General features: G+C 39.4%; 1 non-coding gene across 1 annotated transcript; it reads left to right on the top strand.

Annotated features, from left to right (window-relative positions):
* Window positions 1–917: 917 nt before the first annotated feature.
* TRNAE-CUC lies at window positions 918–990 on the top strand. Its single transcript has one exon. It is a non-coding gene; the product is annotated as a tRNA-Glu (tRNA).
* The last annotated feature ends 17456 nt before the right edge of the window (window positions 991–18446 follow it).

Below are 18446 nucleotides of genomic sequence, written 5' to 3'. Positions count from 1 at the left end.
AATGCTAAATACTTAGGTGACAAAAATCGGCATATTCATAGTTTACATGATAAATTATATATATATCTTCAACTAAAATGTCAGATTATATTAAGGGGATATTATAGTGCAAATATTGATCAAACCTGTGAACACTAAATGCTAAATACTTAGGTGACAAAAATCGGCATATTCATATTTTACATGATAAATTATATATATATCTTCAACTAAAATGTCAGATTATATTAAAATGGTGTTGCTATTTTGTATTGAGTATAAAAATTAAAGTAAGCATCCTATCGTTAAATTTTGATCATGTCTTATGTCTTTTTTGTTCTAATAATCATGCAATAATCAAAATTGAATTTATAATGCTCGAGACTTGCCCATGGCTTTATAGCCTAGTGGCATCTTGATGATGGTATAAGGCTTTGGGACCAACAGGTCCTGGGTTTAATTCTTAGAAAGGGTTTTTCTCATATTTATTGGGTTTGCTTGTGAATTGGTGTATAGACATCACACGCCTAGTGGAGATGGATATGATCGGGTGATTCCGCTGATGATACTCTTGGTCCGTTATCGATTCAAATTTGCCGTTCAAAATTAAAAAAAAAAATAGAACAAAATAACGCTCGAGACTTCTTCCTATAAATATGAACTTTAGACTTAAATAGTATTTATTTAATAAATTCTATTACACTTTAACATGTACTCTAAATACAAATGCTACTTGTGTTCACATTTTACTGCATATCTGAAGATGGGATTATCTACTAATTATCAAGCATTCCAAAGTTGTTATATTTCACGTATATATCTCAGAATAAAGATGTATACTTTAATACTTTATTTCAGTTCTTAATACTGTACAACAATCTAAATTTGTATAGTTATTTTATGTTCTTAATTCTATTTTAAATTGACATATCAGTAAATCCGTTGTAGTCTAGTTGGTCAGGATATTCGGCTCTCACCCGAAAGACCCGGGTTCAAGTCCCGGCAACGGAATTACTTTTTCCTTTTTTGATATCTAAATTTCCACAACATAACATATCTACAAACTGTCACTTTCAGCCCCTAAAGTTTTCTTAATTCACGTCAGCCCCTTACACTGGTAATTATACTATTCACCCTTCTCATTACCCCTTAACTTGAGGTGTAAACTGGATTTATAACAAATTACATACATTTTAAAACATTACTTAATAAACAAACCACCTTATATTGAATAGGGACTTGAAACCGATATTGATCCATTCAAAAACTCAATTAACCTGGTAGTTAGGATAAATCAATCAATCAATCAATCAATCATACCCAGTAAAATCCCACAAATAGCAAAGCTATTTGGTTAGTATTGCACGTTTCATTTGATTGTGAAAAATAAAAGAAGCAATCAAGTTCAAAAGACATACATATTCTTTCCGTCTATCTTCTTAGTGGTAGATTGTTTGTTTCTCTTATAGTTTGGATCTTGCCAAATCATACACAATTGTGAGTTGTCTTAGTCTTTCTCGTTTTCTCCAGATTGTGAAAGAGTGTTTGTGATCTTCACGCAGGGGCGGATCCAACCCACATTTGTGGGTTCCCAGGAACCCACTGCGCTTGGAAAAAATAGAAAAAATTAGTGAGAACTTTGTAGAATTTAGAAAAAAATTAGTGAGAATTTACCAAAAGGAACCCATTAGAATAAAATCTTGCATCCGCCACTGTCTTCACGTATTGTGAAGATCATTCGTTTTAGTGATAATTTGTTTTTTGTCAATAGACTGTGATTGATTCAATTGTTTAGTTAGAAGAGATTGTTAGTATTGTGATTGATTCAATTGTTTTGTTTAGTCTTCCTCGCGTTGATAAAAAAATCTAAGGTTTAATTTGTTCATTTCATTCGTTAATGATTTGTTGTATTTGGTTTTTGTTGTGATTGTTGTTTTGGGAATCCTTTCAAGAGTCTATTTATAAAAACATTGAGTTCACATTTTTTTACACTTCAATCATACAACAAATCTTTTAACCATATTAAACCAAATAATTAAGGAATAATAGATTTTAATAATCTCAACTATTAGTTGTTGGCTGGCAACGGTCCCTATTTTAAAAATAATCAGTGGTGGTCTCACCTTTTCACATATTTTATACCAATGGACCTTTACTAGAGAACCTTAATTTCTTTTTTGTCACCTTTTCCTTTTCTGTTAATAAGGGTCCATTGGTTTACAATATGTGAAAAGATGAGACCACTACTGGTTATTTTTAAAGATAGGGCCGTTGACCGTTGTTGGCTAACGGCTATGTATGATGGAGTCATAGCTCATTATCAACTCACTATCTAGCGCGGGAAATCAGAACACCTTGTTCAGAAGTGATTTTAAACCAAATAATGAAAACGATACAATGACATGATAAATAGTTTGCCTTTTCAACAAACAAGTATACCATATACAATTATACATACATACATACACTTGAGTTATAAAGTACTTCAAATTACTAAAGCAAACTTGTGTCTAGTGTTAAAAATTGAAAGTCAGATTGAGAACAATGATAATACAAACCTTACATCCGGTTGGGATCACAAATAAATTTACCCAATTATAATAATATAGAAATTGAAATACTCTCGGTGTTAAATCTTTCATTGAAACTGATTAATTAAATATTCGGTTTGTTCATACTAAATTAGGCCACGTTTCTCAAGTCTTTATTAACAAAACGTTAAAAACAACCATCACTAGTGCTCTAATGGTAGCCACGAGTATTTATGTTCCACCTATGGTGGGTCTAGATGAGTTTTCCCATCCAGATATCAAGTTCGAGTCTGGGTGATAAGGAGTTTCTCATTGAGGGTTTAAATTGGGATCTATTGTGCGAGGGGGCTCTCTAACGCGGACTCGTTTAAGACAACGTATGCTAGACCTCCCGATATTCGCGAATAATTCACACCTTTAAAGAAAACGTTAAAAAACGCTATGTTGGTCTCCCTAGGCGACCCCCTTGGCCGATTTGTTTCTTCTTTTTTGGATTCTCTCACAGTCTCACGTGTGTTTGCTTGTTTGGGCTTCTCCAACCTACAACCTGGCCCATACATGTATTACTAATTGTGTTCTACAATTTGTTAAACGTAATTTCAAGTTTGTTGAACATTATTGTAGCAACCCCAAATTTTTATAGAAAGTTGGTTTATTTTGATAATTAGACCTTATGAATGATGAGCCTTAAGGCCCAAAGTGGAATTATAACTGGAAAGCCAATGGGGTGTGTGTGGGAAGGATCTTTTGACACATCCGGTTCTATGCCTGTTTCGATTATGAAAACATTGGATCCCGGTATCGATATTCATCAAAAATGGTATTGATATTCGTTTTCATGGTTTTCGATCGATGTAAACATTGTGTCAATATCCATTTGTATTCATTTTTATGGTTATTGGTTTTGTTGGGGTTGGTTACGGTACAAACCATATTTATCTTACAAACCGTGAAAACAAATCCTAGCACTTAAAAAAGTTAAATTAGCACACGCTAAAACAACATACATAAAAGTAGCACTTTTGAACTATATTAGCACATGAAAATTAATCAAGATAATTGATTTTAGCACATATATAAATGATATCAACACTTTTCTTTATGAATAATCATATCAGCACATTGAAACAGAAAGAAGATCCAAATAAAATTGCTTGTTAGCATAATTATAGGGAATTCAATATAATTGATATTTGAAGGGGTATGGTCCCAGATCTCGCGTCAACATCGACCGCGAGTGACTATTACCAAAACCCCCACCAGCCAACAACCTACTTGTGCCCATGCGAGAACGCGTCGACACAAGGGTTGAATCCAATCTATCTAGTGATGAAGGAGGACTTACCTGGAACAGGAGAACGGTAGAGTGATGCGACATAGCATCACATCTGGTGTATGAAAACGGAAATATTCACAGCGATGCGGCCTCGCACCGCGTCCGGTGAACACTTCTATCAATACAAGGAAGCTGGATAACAGCAACAGTCACCACAGGCGACGATGCGGCCAGCATCGCATCTCGCGTATTTCTTAATCACAAGCAAGAGACGCGATAACATCAGATGTTACCGCAGGCAGCGATGCGGCTCGCACCGCATCCTATACGCTCAACAAGTGGGACTGACACCACAGTGCAAGTGGAACCAATGGCAGTCACCTGTCAGGTCTACGTAAGCGACAGACTGATGTGGCGTCGTCTCCCCGGCCGACATGTCTGACACACCTGCAAAGGTGCAGCATGTCGTCAGTCTATCCATCCACCTCCTCCTTCACTCCTCGGCTATAAATACCAACCCCAAACCAGGTTTGAGGTATCTCTTCACAACTCTCTCACTACTACTACTATCTTACTTTGCTTCCCAAGCAAATTACTGATTCTCACGCCGGAGAGTGGTAACAAGGAGCACCCCCCACCCCATCCTCCTTGTTACGAGTCACGGTTTGTTTCCTTGTGCAGGAGATCAACCCACCGGTGATCCAGCCAGCGATCCTCGAGAGGAAGGGATTAACCCTTCTTGACGAGACCAGTGAGTTAACCCTGCCCGGTTAACTATTGTTTCATCATTGGCGCCCACCGCTACTCTTAGCACTTTTTCGATCATCCCTTTTCCTCTCTCAAAATCATGACTGATCACCAAAACAATACTACCGGGGATAATCTACTCCCCACCAACACAGGAAATGCGGGGACTACCCCACCGGACCCAAATCCGGGCCATATCGGCACATCAATGCAAAGGGGTCCATCCCTAACGTTCGGTCACGACTTATCACAATACGCATCTGTGATCCCCCCGAACATGGACCCCCACACTTGGTATGACCAACAGGCCACCCTACTGGCCGCAACATACAACCGCGCTTGTGCGGAAGCGCAAATACAAGCTGGGCCGGCCCCAGCACCGCACACCCCTGCCGATCGTATTTTACAATACGAAGGCAGGGCGCATTCACGTCCAGCTTCGAGAAGCAGACGTGAAGACCGCGGATCATCTTACTGTTCGGTCCACACAATCAACGAGGATGATTCCGCGTATGGTTCCCACACCAGGGGACCAGTGCATACTCGCCTAGGTCCTTACGTTGAGGACAGACGACGATCCGCATCCCGACATGGCTCTGGAGTTCAGAGCCGGTTGGGCCCGCAACCGTATACTGAAGGGTATGATCGTACCGACCCGGACGATCATACATATTACGCGGATTCACACGACACTGGCAGCAGACCGGGAGGACGCAACTATATACCTCCCACTCATCCACGCAACACATACCTCAGGGCTGCAAAATGCCCTGAGAACCAGCCCTATAGGCCAAAAGCTGCGGCCGAAAACTCCAAATTCGCCCCGCGAATAGCCCACGCCCATGTTACCACAACAAAATTCCTATTCAACGTTGGGAAATACAGTGGTTCATCCGACCCGGACGACCACATGAATATTTTCATAGGCGCAGGGTGCAATGGCCAGTGGGATGAACCCACTTGGTGCAATTTTTTTCCCCAGACCCTTACGGGTCTGGCCAGGGCTTGGTTCGATTCTTTGCTAGTGGGATCACTGGCCTCATTCGAGGACTTTCATGCAAAGTTCCTCGCTCATTTCAGCCAGCAACGACGTCACGCGCGTGACTCGTTGGACGTCATGAATATCTGGCGCAGAGACAACAAATCCCTAGAAGCATTCGTTGTCCGATACAATAAAGAGTGCCTAGAAATAGGCGACGTGGCAGATCAAATGGCACAGAACCATTTCATCAGGGCCGTGAAGGATAAGCAGATGGTTATGACCATCTCCGGCAAAGAAGGCTTGCCTAAAAAATGGGAAGATGTCATGGCCGCAGTCAAGACATATGCCCAGACACAGCAGTCCCTCGAACCGCATATGGCAAAGGCGGAGCACCAGGCCGAAACTTCCAACCAAGGGTCCAAGCGTAACAATAAACGCAACCGGGACGTAGGGAATAGCGACATTTCCAAACCGTACGTCCCGCGGACCAACCCGTTTGACCCGAGGAAACGCAGTCCTCAACGGGACAACCGGGCACCAAAGAAAGATTCTCGGGACCGAAACTGGACCGAGATCATTGTGTCGCCAAGCGAAGTCCTTCTTACGGACGCACAATTCTTGCGACCGGCCCAACCAATGAAGTCCAAGAAAAACCAAGATCTCTCTCTCTATTGTGAGTATCACAAGGACTCGGGCCACGCTACAAACAACTGCATCAGTCTCCGACTGGAGATTGAGCGGGCCTTAAAAGAGGGGAAACTGCAACACCTTCTGCCAGGTGGACAAAAACCCACCAAGCGCATCACCCCTCATGGCGAAGGCACCTCCTCAGGGAAGAGGATCATGTATGTGGCCTCAACCCATATGATCAACGAAGGTAAAGGTAGGCCGCACAAAGCGGCGAGAAGGCCGGACAATGACTGGAAAGACGAGCAAGTCGTCTTTCCAAAAGTCCGAGGCGGACCGCGCGATAGACGCGCCGTCGTTATCACAGGCCAACTGGCACACTACTGCACCGAGCGTCTGTTCATCGACCCGGGCAGTACGTCGGACATAATCTACGAACAATGCTTCAATCAGTTTTACCAGGAGGACAAACACCGGTTGCAAGCCGTAGATTACCCATTGGCCGGGTTTGCAGGGGTAACTGTCTTTCCCCTAGGCCAGATCACTTTTCCTGTGCGTCTTACCAGCGGAAGACACACAAGAACAGAAGAGGTAAACTTCATGGTTTTACCTCACACCTCCAGATATGACGTACTCCTTGGGAGAGAATCCCAAGGAGATTTCAATATGATTACATCCGTCCCCCACTCTGCTGTCGGTTTCCCAACCGAATCAGGGGTCGCGATAATCTACGCCCGAAAAGACGTCATGATGTCGGACGAGCTACGTCCGACCAAGGTCGCAAGGTGTCACACCCTGACTTTTGCGGAAGCGTGATTATGGGGTGACTTACTTGTTATCATTGCATTCAACCATATCAAACAATCTATATGATAATACCAAAGATTTGTCATCCATAAAATGAGTTTAAAACATAACAACATTGTCTAAAACGTAGACTTCAAAATTTAAGTTTTACAAACCAGATAAATTGTGTAAAAGTTTGCTAAGGACTCGTCAAAGATAATAGTTGTAATCCAAGTTTGGAAGACGTGTCTCGTCCAGGATTAAGACACACTGGCCAAACCCAAAAACCATGGATGACATCTTTATACTTAACATGACTTGAAATTCCAACGCCCGCCAGATCCATACTTAATTTCCTGAAATACATGTAGTTTGGAAAACATCAACAAAAGTTGAGCGAGTTCATGTGTATGTGAGTTTGTACAAATCGTTAATATGTGTCTGCATAAATTGTTAAAATGTGTCTGTATGTCCTTGGTATGTAGCAATAAGGAAAAACAGATCAATTAATGTGTAGCTAATACATTAATAAGTGATATGGCCTAGGAAGCACTCAAACCTGTAACGCGTACTTCATACCGGTCCTTCCGGCGGAACGACATAGTCACCACATGCAGCCACACGCTGGCCAATTTGTGGGGCTCGCAACACCCAATAGATCTATCACTCATGCCTCTCGGTCCTTATACAAGGATTAATGGTCTTACGATAATAGCCTATCCATTCACGTGATCTAACAGTAAATTCCTTAGCTAATCATACCATGTATAAAAGTGTCTGTAAAAGTCTGTAATGTCTGTAAAAGTCTGTAAATGTCTGTATGTGTCTGTAATAATTGTAACATGTATTTCACCCCCGAAGTATAAAACTGAAAACAGTTAAGAGAAAAAGGGGGACATGAACTCACAGTATTGCGTCTTCGGTACTCGTAACCCAAATCTCCTCAGCAAACACGACTACCTACAATGGTCTAACGTCTATTAGACGGACGGGCCGTGCCTTGGCTTAGAGTTTAGTGTTTTGAGTTACGTTTTAAAGTGTCTTTAATATTTTAGTAATAATACTCCTCATGCTTGTGTATTCGTATTTCCTTCCCAAGGATGGATATTTTACATGTGTCTGTTCATATTGGGATTATATTTTTAAGTCCCATTTTAGAGAATACATATTTAACCATATTCCTGTATAAAACCAACCCCCGATATTCCGTATTTCGTTATAAAAATTATGGCGAGTTTTATGCTTGAAAAGCATAGTCTAGAATATACTAGTAACGCTTGTCCCGAAAATATTTACTAAGTGTTAGGATTTTCGGAAAATTTCGCCATAGTCTCCTTTGTAAATAGAGGTGTCCATGCTTTAATAGCATATCATTTTCTTTTACACATACCCCGTAGATCATTTTCCACAATCAAACCGACATATAGACATACAAAGCATTACTCACTTTATTTCAGCTTCATCACCCAAAACTGGACTGTTTTCGAGGATTTTTATAAAATAGTTACCCTTTTCCAAAAATTCCCAAATTTTTACAGAATGACACATACGATCCAGTTTTTATTGTGTAAAAATATCAGGGTCCACTTCATTACCAATAGTTTATAGAAATTCGTTTACCCAACTGCAATCAGATTTGTTACTTTCTGATTGCAGTTTACGGAATAATTCACTAAAAATTAACCGTAAGTCCGATTGACGAAATTCTAGTTGGAGGATCGTCCTGACAACGGTGTCCATCTACTGTAAAAATTCCATGAGTCGATTTCACTCAGGTTTCAGGTTATGACTTCGAAAACAACACACTTTTTCTGAAATAAAAATGCAGCTTGAGCTGCTGTCCAAAAATAGTCTTTTAAAAATAGTAAACGGTCTCGAAAAATTACGATTCCAGTGCCATTTGTTTAGTTATTCCAAAATACTCATTTTAGGCTTCAGAAAATCCACTTTTCGATTTAGAATGATCCCGTTACAGCCTGTTGAAGTTGGCTGGAAATCCAACTCAGCAAGCTGTTTAAGTTGTAGAAGTGACCAAAAGTGCATAAACGAAGATCCTAATCATGGTTTATTGATGAACAAATGTTAAAAACTTCAATCATGCTTTAACCAACCCTAAATCATTTAGATTTCAACCTCACACAACCTTTTTATATGTGGTTTTTAGGCAGAATTTTAAGTTCACATTTTAGTGTTTAAGCTTTGTGTGTGTCATGAACATTCAACAAATCGTAACAAGAATCAATGTGGAACAAGAGTATGAAGGGACTTACTACTAGCACAAGGCTAGGGTTGAAATCTTAGTGCAAGGATGATGAAGAATGATGGTGAGAAAAGCTTGAACAAGACTTCTTGAGAGCACTTCAACTTCACACTTCTATGGAGGATCTTCACAACTTGAAAGAGAGCTTTTAGTGGAAGAAGATGGAGATGTGAAGATGATGGTGGTGATTTTCGGTTATGAGAGGGGGGGGGTATATGGGCCGAAAATTAAGAGAGAGAGAGAGGAGAAGATTAGTTGTTGCCTTTGAAATGATGACATTCCCTTGGAAATATGCACTACTAGGAGTTAGGGTAATCATACCCATCCTATTGGCCAATGGAAGTGAGATTTGCCTTACACAAGATTTAAACAAAATATTCTCTAATTATTTGGGCAGATTTTCGGTTATGGGGGGGGTAAAGTGTAAATTTTTGTTAATTAGTAGGTAATCATTAAAAGGTTAAGGGTATTTACAAGTATAGTGGGTGTATGTCATGTTTACATGGTGCATGGGGATTTTTTTGACCATGATTAATTTAAAATAATAAAATAATATTTCTAACAATATTTTCATGTCTCGGGTAATGTCTGGTTGTTCGGTTTCGCATCATTCCGTTAAAGCGTTTAATTGTCCCGTAAAGCGTCTTTTGTGCATCTTTTTGTAACGAAATTAATTCCAACACTTAGGAAAGTGTCCAGGGCCATTTAGTCAATACTCTGTATAATATGAGTGTGTTAAAAGCTGAATTGTTACTAAAATGCAGAATTCTGTAATTAAATTGCGTTTTAAGCACTTTCCGGCACTCAAACTATCACCTAGTGACATAGTCTTATGGTCCTCACTTCCCTACACTCCACACTGGTGTAGTGTTTTATCCCTGGCCCATACTGGCCTAAAAATAGTATCTGTCTAAGTGCTGGCATTGTCAGCACGTGTCTGAGATATCCGCTCACTGTGCTAACTGTGCTTTGTGCATCAGGTCTGTCACTAAGAGTCTGTATGAAATAAATGGAGCGACTGTATGTAAAGTGATGCACATGTATGTATGTAACATAAATCAGTAAGTAGTTTAAAGTGTCAGTTGTTATCAAGCACAGTCATTAAGCACGTAATTTAAAATTAATTAATTGTACAGTACCTGAAATTTTGAGAGTTGTCACATTCTCCCCCTGTTAATAAAATTTCGTCCTCGAAATTTGTACTACCTTAATTCCTTAGGGTTTTGTTATGCATGTATGTATATGAATAGTACTGAGGTAGATAATCATCAGACCGAATCAAACCTTATTCACATCAAGTGAGTCCAATAATATATATAACAACACGAGTCTAATGGTCAAAAGGTATGTGCTTTTAGCATTTAATGTCAAAGGCATAAGTCGTATTGACGTGTAGTCTAGTGTAATCCAGTTACAGGGGTTCCACAAAAGAGGAGTTTTGTCCAATAGGATTCTCAAACAATCGGTCACGATATGCAAACGAGTTTTCACAAACCATAGCCTCCGTTATATGAACTCAAAATCAACCACTTGGAGATGAAAATGACTCGTCAACTTTCGAATAAGTAAATGATAAGGATTTGTGTGTTGACATTCTCAAATTGCGAATATACACTGAATGAAATACAAGCGAATCTGGTGTATCATTGTCTTGATTCGTAGTTGCATCAGGAATGTTTAAATGACTTAGTTCAAAGAAAAGTATATGTAGTTTTGTGTAAAATGATCGACCATGATTAGCACAAGCTGCAAATTTGCAATGACACCACAGGGTGTCGAAATGACGTGAAATAATAATGGTGACTGAACAAGTTCACCGTGCCTGAAATCAAATGAAAGTGTACTGAGACAACCTGAAGATTTGATTTACACAATGTCATAAAGTTTCCAGTTGAATATGAAATATCAAAGAGCCACTATTTTTGATCGAAAGTGAAAGGTATTAAGTACCGCAAGGTATTCGATTGACAGTAAAAGTATCGTTAGGAGGTACATCGTGCTACGAAATGAATCCATGTACCATTGCCTTAACACACAACTGTGTTGAGACTGCTTTAATTGTGATAAACGAGACGGATTTAGAGCAAATAAATAATTTAAATACGTACATGAAGTGAGTAACCCAATTAGCACAAGCTTCAATTTTGTGAAAATATCACCTCAAGGTGTCGAAGTCAATCAAACGATTTAGTGGAGTCATAGATCAACCGAATCTACTATGACTCGTAATGAAAGAGTCTTTGCAAAAATGTTTGAATATGATGCTCTCAATACATCATATGACGTCTTAAACCAAATATGCGAAATGGAGAAGTTCAAGCAATTGAGCTTATTTTCAGCGTAACCCGACAATAAACGTATGTATCAACAAGGGGATCTCAGCATGGTTACAAAAATAAACCATGAATGTATCTTGAAACAAAAGAAGTTTTCGAGAAAGTGTGTTGACTTGATAGCAAAGAGTCAACCGTTACAATAATGTAGGCCATTCGAATCATGAACCAGTAGTTTGATTTAGCAACATCATATTTGAATTTTAATGAAGCGTTCGAAATGGAACCGTATGCGTAGCAGATGGTGCACGCGTAACATGTGAGTTTTCAAGTGATGAGACGATGAGTATGAGGTAATGACCAAGTATCAAAGCAAATGTGTGTTCGCTCTCAGCGAAGAAAATCAAAGCGATGCAACTACTTAAAGGGGAGTAGAGATGCAAACATCTACTCGGCTAGAAGCAAAAGTGAAGATTTAAACGAAAGAATTTCAAGTACTTTCTGTTTTGTTAACTGAAATGGCATATATGTCAGGTTAATGTTGTTTGATTGAGTTAACAAATATGGTGTCTAAGTAATAACCTTACAAGTTTGGACCTGGGTTCCTAAGGGTCCTAATCATATGTTTTCTAGATCCTCAAGGTTTCATATTATGTGTAACTCGATTTTGTGCATTGTGTAGGAAACACCATCTTGTGTGCGTCTAAAGACAAGTTATCGTCCCACGATTTCCCCGGTATACTTTCTTCCTGAATTCATCGCTAACGATACTCGATCGTCAATCAGTCGTGTAATAGTAGTTGGATCCTCACAGTTAGTTAAATATGTAATTCGTTAATCCTTAGCGAGAGTCACCGACTCTCGTGGGTTAGCTCGTTCGGCTCCTAGTAATTGATGCTCATTTAAGAGTCACATCCTTCTTCTTGATGAGCAGAGCTGGGGTTACCCAAAATGGGAAACTTGATCTGTTATCTTCCTTCTCTATCAGCTACTGAAGCTACACTATCGATCCTTGCATGTCTGAAGGTGTAAATCGCCAAGGTGTATTGGCTGCAAGCGCGGCGCCTGGAAATCAAATCGATGCAAAATTCAACTTGTCTTTGAGTAGATAATTCTGGCAAGTTTTCGGGGATGGCTTCAGGATATTCTTTTATCACAGGGATATCTTCGAGTTTTGGTTCTTCGGCTCCCTTGTCCACGACACGAGCCCAGAGGGCAACACACCCATTGTGCGAAAGCTTTCGTATCTTCAATGCCTGATAATCCGTAGGAGCGTATCCTGCTCCATGAATCACAGTCGTTTCTCCGTTCGTCATCTGGATGCGGATAACCTTCTTCGCTTGGTTGTTCGACCACCAGTCCATCCCAAGCATCACATCGAAGCTTCCCTTAAGCTAGTTCTAATGGGTACTGGAATATCTACTTACTCGCTGCTTAAACCAATTATACTCTCGAACTCTAGAGGTGCGAATCGTAGAATTTGCAACAGTATTTGGCAATACAGATGCATAGCATTGAGTAGTATGGGACGTACCGATGTCCATGCTTGGATTCCTTGCGTGCTTCTCTGGCTCCGGTGTTAGACATCTTTCCCATGATTTTGCTTAATCTCCCTTGGGCAATCTTTCCTAAAGTGCCTCATATCCCCGCATGTATAACATCCCTTATCTTTCCCCTTTCCTTTCTTTCCATGCTTCATCTCACTCCAACATGTTTCCCTGTTGTGTCCCACTTTGCCACAGTTGTCACACTTCCCATTTTTACATCGCCCGGTATGATGACGTCGGCACCTGTCGCATTTAGGTAGTTTACCCATGTACTCTTTTCTCTTTTTGGCCTTGTTGTTGCTACTCGACTGGGTACCCTGTTTGAAATTTGCCAACTTTCTCTTGTTGTCCCCAGATGACTCTACATGAGTCTCCTTCTTCTCCTCGGAGGTTGAAAATTTGTTCATCCTGATTGCCTCTTCAGTCAAGGCCACACTTAGATTGATGGCCTCAGCGATCGTTGCAGGCTTCGATGTCGTCACCATGCTCATGATTTGGGGTGCCAATCCCCAAATGAAACGCTCAATCTTCATAAACTCTGGGTTTACCATGTAAGGAACGATACACGACAGAACTTGGAACTTCTCCACATACTCAACTATTTTTGGACCTTCCATCTTAAAGTTCCAGAACTCAGTTTCCACCTTTTGGCTTTCTGTTCTCGAACAGTACTTTTTATGCATTAGCTCTTTCAGCTCGTCCCATGATAAAGCATACGCAGTAGTCTCGCCCATCGTCTGAACCTGGAGTTTTCACCATGACAGAGCCCCATCTTGGAACAGTCCGGAAATGTACGTGACCTGGTGCTCTGGGGCGCATTTGCTCGCACGCAAAACAGTGTCCGTTTTCTCAATCCAACGCACGAAAGCTACGGCACCCCCAGTGCCGTCGAAATGTAGGGGCTGACAGCCTAAGAATTGCTTGTAGGTACAGCCGTTGGCTGGGTTATTTCCCGAGGTACCTCCGCTGCGCTCAGAGCGAAGGGCCTCGTACTGTGCGATGACCTGTAAGAGGCGTTCTTGAAATTCCGCCTCTGTAGTCGGCAGAGGGTTGTTGGTATCGGTATTTCCTTGAATTGACATCTTCTAAGAGGAAGATTGGATAGGTCAGGTTTCTTTAAGAACATAAGCACAAAAGCATCTACTTAACGATTGAAACCCAGGGGGTGTATTACATATACGTATATACGTAGTTGTTATAACAATCAATCACATATCGTCACAATTATTGCACAACTTGAAAATAGGAACGTAATAAGTAAACATGTAGCATTATAGTTGTAGCACAAATATGCTGATCAACAGCGTAATTAGTGGGAACATAGCGACCGAGTTTTTCATTAGTCATTAGTCATAAGTATTGTCACATGTTTAAAGATGATTGGGCTTTCGTCATCCTCCGACCACAATCACTGTGTCTTACAAAACGTATCATATCAGAAGGAACGCAGGGTCACCCTACCCTTGTCCAACAAGTATATTAGTGCATCAAAGTTACGTAGTCAGAAGTGGTCTTTAAAGTCTCCACAAACCCGGCTTATCATTAGTGTTTTTACCAAAGTGTAATGCAATCCGCATGAATCCAGAAACCAACTATACTGGTGACTGAGGAAGAGGAGGAAAAGAAAGTAAACCGTTAACACGCGTGGACTTCCTCCTCGGGCTTGTGTACACGTCGAAGCAATTGCCTGCTCTGCTGCTCGATAGTAAAGAAATGAGTATCAGAATCCTGGGAACGGTGTGATAGCAACGGTCGAGAGCGCAAAAGGAACCTTGATATATGTGGAGGTTCAATGTATACTGGCAATAGACAGGGTAGAGGGCGTGGTGTCTTACATAAACTTTTCAGGCAATATGCTGTTTTGTGATGTAAATACTTAAATCATGTTTTCAATTATGCAGTGTTTTTGCATTTGATGTAACACCCCAAAATTCGAATTATTAAATTCGTTACCATGTTAGTAAAATGAGATACAATAACTAAGTTAATAAACTTAGTTAAATGTCTATTAGATAAGCTAAGGGATGAAACTTGTAACAATTATTTTGGAATGTATACTAGAGGGACCAAAAACGTTAAGTGGGAAACTTGATTTTATAAAACAAAATTAAAACACCACACACACACATAGTGTGCGTGTGTGTGTCGATGATCAGGAAGGGAAAAGAGGGTCAAAACCCTAGTTTCTTCAAAATCTTCAAATTGAAAGGTAAGATGAAGCTTTAACTCATAACCGAGCATAGATTAATGATCACCTTCACAAGGGGATCGCAAGGTATGGCTTTAAAGTTAGATTGGTGATTATGCACGAAGTGGGTTATGTTGTAAATCGCAAATTTGTGTGAAATTGAGCATGAGTATGTGTTAGATTCATCATTTGGAACATGGATTATGCATGGTTTAGGTTGATTTGATGTTTAAGGGTGAAACCCGTTTGTTATGGTGAAGATGATGACATGGGTAAATCATCTATGTTTAAATTCTTGCTTAAAATTGATGTATTTTGATTTGTAAGATGGATTCTTAGGAGAGGAATTGAAAGAAATGTGATACTAGTATGTTTGATGTTTATGCATGTATGATTCATGTTGATTAGAAGGAAGAAATTGATGAATTATGTATGAGATTAGAAGGATATGCATGAACTAGTTGTACACTATGCTTACAAGGTAGTACACATATCAAAAGTATGATGAAATTATGAACTTAAGATTAGATCACTTGTAAGTGATTAATAAGTAGTTATGAAGTGGGTTTTAGATGATGTAATGTAAATTGATGATTTACTTATGTTAACAATGTTTGGAATCATACATGTGTGTGAGTGTTTAAAGAAATTGGATAAGAAATGGTGAATTATTGTTAGATGAAGTGAACAAAATGTGATGATAATATGTATGATGTTTAATTTTAAATACCACATGTTGATTAGTAGAAGGATTTGATGAACTATGTATGAATTTAGAAGATTGTGCATGAATTAGTTGTACGTTATGCTTAAAAGATGGTACGCACCCCACTCGTATGATAAAATGTATGTATTGTCGTCCGTATAGTCGATTATGTTGTTACGGGTATATAATGATAAGTCGAAAGTTAAACTAAATGAACCGTTGACTTCTAAAAGTCAACCGTGTATAAGAAGGATGGTTAGACGGGTTGTCATAATTGTAAGATTAAGGTAAGTTATATGGAGTGTGTTTGACGAATGTGCGTTTAATGCGATGACATGATGGTTTACATGAGTTTGAAATGATATGAATTTGGTCACATGTATTATGCTTGCTAGAAGTAACTAATGAAAGTCAAATAGGAATTATGCGATCGATATGATCGTTAACATGTACAATTATGTATGCTAATAAGAATGTGATTTCGATGACATGGAAGTATAGGAATCATGTCGAGACGGAATCAAGCACGGAAGGCTAACGGGTCAAGAAGTGGCGAAGAAACAAATATGAATACGGATGCACGAGGTAAGTGATTTCCGTAATCACTTTTAGTTGTTTATGTAAAGTTATTTGCAACTTAATTAAGTATGATAATTGAGGTCAAATAGGAATGAGTTGTATGAAATTGACGAAGTATTAAACGGATCTTAGCTTTGATCCGAGCAAGGTATGTGCGTTAGAGTTGTAGTTAAGTGGTAGGATTGGTTAAATATGCAAGGAAGTCCTTGGTTGTAAAGGATGGAGCAATGTTGACAAAAACGCCCTTGATAGGTATATCGGGTAAACAACCTTAAATGTCTATTGGAAACAAGCTAATTGATTAGAGTAATGTTTTGGTCAAGTATGAAAGCGAAGTATAGGGTTTTGTATGTCATAGTCCACTTAAAGCGCAAATACCCATAACGGGTCAAAAATAAGCTTTTGAGTGAAAATGGGTTAAAAGGATGCAAGACGTCTGAGAACTTAATCTTTTATGATAAGCGCCAATGAAATTATTAAAGTTCATATGAGATTGAGGTCAAATAAATAGATTATGTTGATAAATGCACGAACGGGTCGAATCATTAGAAAATGATAATATGTCGAATGCATGTAAGATAAGAATTTCCTTAATCCGGGGGTAAGATTTTAAGTTCATATGATAGAATGTGAATTTACAAGCATGTAGGAAGAAACGGGAGGTCAAACGGGTAAACGGTTCAAAAGTTACGCGCGTTTTAGTGCGTTCGGACGACGAAACGAATCTGCAGAAAACAACAAAAACTAGAGGGCGTCGCCGACGGGTAGGGGGCCGTCGCCGACGGGCAAGGGAAAATCAGTTTTTGTGCTGACGGGTTAATTACCTGTCTACGGGTTTTTGGGCTACGGGTAAATGCAAGGCCCGTCGCCGACGGCCCTAGGGGCGTCGGCGACGGCCTCCCCAAGTCTCAAAAGCTAAATTCTTGTTATTTAAGTTGATTTATGTGTCGTAGGCTTCGGTTTGTTATCCGTGGACTACGACGGACTTTCCAAACATGATTTTTTTTTACGGTCCCTTAGATGTTTATGGGCTTTAAACCTAAGTCTAAGACCTTTGTAAATATTGTATGTAAAGATGTAGGAAGATATGTACGTATGTAGATGTGTAGGTATGTATGTCTAAAGATATGTATGAGCGTATGTATGTATGTAAAGATGTAGGAAAGGTATGTACATATGTGGTTGTGCATGTATGTATGTGTAAAGACATGTATGAGTGTATGCACGTATGTAAGGTTGTAAGAAAGGTATGTATGTATGTAGAGGAGTATGTATGCATGTAAGATGGTACGTGTGCATGATTTAAATACGTAGAGTTTTAACGTTACTAATTATGCGTTTGAGGTTGGTATGTAATGCAGGAACGAGAATATCGGATTCTTACGAAATTTAAGTTCTACCTGAAATAAGAGGATGAGTAAGGATAGTTGGATGAACTAATGTTAAATTGTCGAACGTTATTCAATATTTAATTATATGAGATTAATGTTATATGATGTTGTCGTTGACTAATGACTAAGTTGTATGTGATGCCCACAGGTGCCACACGGACTTCTTCTGCTACTTAGAAAGTGAAGCGGACGTAGATTGAGTCAAGAGCATGGATTGCACGGATAGATCGGTCATATAATTGAAGTGTATAACGTCTAGAAATGTAAATTTTAGTATAAATGTTGTGAATTCTTTTATAGAACGTTTAACATTTTTAGCATTTGGAACCTTCGCGAAAGTAATGTCGTTGATAAGGAAAGAAATTTTAAAGCCCTTTTCCGCTGCGTCATTTTTAAGGTAAAACGTGTTAGGGCGTAACATGTGAAGTCACCAAATGTGGTGTCAGCTCAAGCTCCAACACTCTGTGAATCATATCCTCAAACTGTAGCTCATGTGACAGGTGTACTCATCCCGTGTGTAGCCTCCATAATGTGAGGGATGGCAAGGGTCTAATATCAACATAGTGTAGCATAG

This window comes from Helianthus annuus, chromosome 3, assembly GCF_002127325.2.
Source record: "Helianthus annuus cultivar XRQ/B chromosome 3, HanXRQr2.0-SUNRISE, whole genome shotgun sequence".
NCBI lineage: Eukaryota > Viridiplantae > Streptophyta > Magnoliopsida > Asterales > Asteraceae > Helianthus > Helianthus annuus.
The sequence above is the reverse complement of the archived record's forward strand: the minus strand, read 5'-3'. Positions and strand labels throughout refer to the sequence as shown.